The 2,018-nt window shown below is 43.9% G+C and overlaps 1 protein-coding gene across 1 annotated transcript in view; it reads right to left on the reverse strand.

Moving 5' to 3' along the window:
• GPC6 (glypican 6) overlaps positions 1–2,018 on the reverse strand; it is a 1,378,959-nt gene that overhangs the window by 312,824 nt on the left and 1,064,117 nt on the right. The window lies entirely within an intron of this gene.

Raw genomic sequence — 2,018 nt, forward strand, 5'->3', positions numbered from 1 at the left:
AGTCCAGGGAAGATGGACTTAATTAGAGAGGTCTTTTGGGAAAGGTAAATGTTCTCCCAGAGCAGAGGACATGGGGAATGTGGAGCAAGAATAAAGGCAGGGAACCTCCTAAAGGGCATCTATTGATTCAGAGGTGAAGTGATGAGAAATTGGTGATGGGAATGGAAAGAGAGAGAGAGGAGAGAGAGAGAGAGAGGAGAGAGAGAGAGAGGAGCGAGGGAGGGTAGAGAGAGATTTCAGAAGAAAGTATACATCCAAACACAAACACAGTTTCTCATTCAGTCGTGGCTCAAGTCTAGCTCCACCTTCTCCATTATTTTCTCTCCATTTCCCCCAGATTTCTGAATTCTTCCACCCACCTCCTCATCCCAAGGCATGGCTTCCTGTTCCTCTTGCCCCTTATTACTCATCTTCCTTTACATCCCTCTGTGGAAAGTTAGGCAAAGCTGTGGACGCTTATGCTTGGGAATGTTTTCCTAAACTGCTTTTAAATTAGGCATTTCACTTATGAATTGTGTTCTCTTTAAAGGAGTTAATGGCATGTGAGCAATCTTTTACTTTGTGAATTAGGCTTTTTTAAAAAAAACAAGACGTATCACCAAAATATGTACAAGGAAGGGTAATTATTCAACTCAAACTATAATTGTGGCTAATCGACACTCCAGGAATATCCTTCTTAGTAGCATGTGAAACAATTCATTAAGATTTTTTCTTGAACATTGATTCATAGCTAATATCTCATTTGTTGCACGCACAAAAAAGTTTTTCAATTTTGTTATTATGGAGTGCAGAGTCTAAAGAGGTTTTGTAAACAGCATGAAGCAAATTCTTACCCAAACCCTAAACTCTAGTGGGAAATCGGGCTTGGTGAACACCAGCCAACTGGGTGTCTATCACCAGGATGTTGGCAGAACACCTGGAGTTGTGCAGTGTCAGGTGAGGGTTGCAGTGCTGGACTTCTATGTTTTCTGTCTCATCATGTGGTGACCCTTCTCTCCCAGTCTTCCGACTGTGGGCCCGGGACTCCTCCTTTCCTGCCCTGGCACGTTCAGCTATTCTCCCATTTGAGTGACCTCGTTCCCATTGCTATTTTGACTGTCATTGCACTAGTGAAAAAACGGTTTCTATTGAGTTAACGCATCTATGCTAGAGTACAAATGTGCGCCCTAGATTTTCGATGCCAGATTTTGGGGGGAAGTCAATCACAGGTCCTTTCTTTTGAGGCATCTCTGGATGGCCTCCTATCACCCAGCTGGGTGAGTAGCAGGCACTTTACCTGTGTGCGCCACCCAGAGACCCCACTGCACTGGTCAGACGTCTAGTATGAAAACAGTCTTCCACACTCATCTGTTTGGCCAGCACCTTCCTTGTGTTTTTTCTTCACCTCTTCTGTGTCCTCAAAAGGCTGTCCTTTCAGGTCCCTCTTCATTTGTGGAAACACAAAGAAGTCTCATGGAGCAAGGTCAGGTGAGTCAGGTGTGTGGGGCAAGAGGAGAATGCTGGTTTTCGCCCCAAACTGGCACACTGACATGGCCGTATGAGCAGGTGCACTGCCATGGTGGCAAAACCAGTGCCCCAATCTGCCACAAATCAGGTCTTTCTTGTTGCACACTGTTAAACTACCTTTTCAGCACCTCTAAAAAACAGCTTGATAACAGTCTGACCTGGTGGAACAAACTCCAAAGTGCTAGGAGTCGACATCTCCAGCCCTTCAGGGAAATTAGAATTTCACATTTTTTGAAATGAGAAAACCACTTGTACACTTGAGTTTTTCCCATAGTGCTGTCCTTGTAAGCTGTTTTCAACATCACAACAGTTTCGCAGCAATTTCCCTAAGCAGGAAACAAAATTTGACAGCCACAAGCTGTTCTCTTAAACCACCATCATAAAAAAAGAGGTTTGAGAGAAACTGCTTTTATGAAAAAATTCCCGGTTCGTTTTTTGTGCAAGTCTTGGCAGCCTCCACATTCAGAGTTCAATGTGGTGTTTTTATCCTTATTTCTTCCCAGTTTCCTTTG

This window comes from Echinops telfairi, unplaced genomic scaffold (genome assembly GCF_000313985.2).
Source record: "Echinops telfairi isolate 266 unplaced genomic scaffold, ASM31398v2 ScPeMD7_7405;HRSCAF=8443, whole genome shotgun sequence".
Classification (NCBI taxonomy): Eukaryota; Metazoa; Chordata; class Mammalia; order Afrosoricida; family Tenrecidae; genus Echinops; species Echinops telfairi.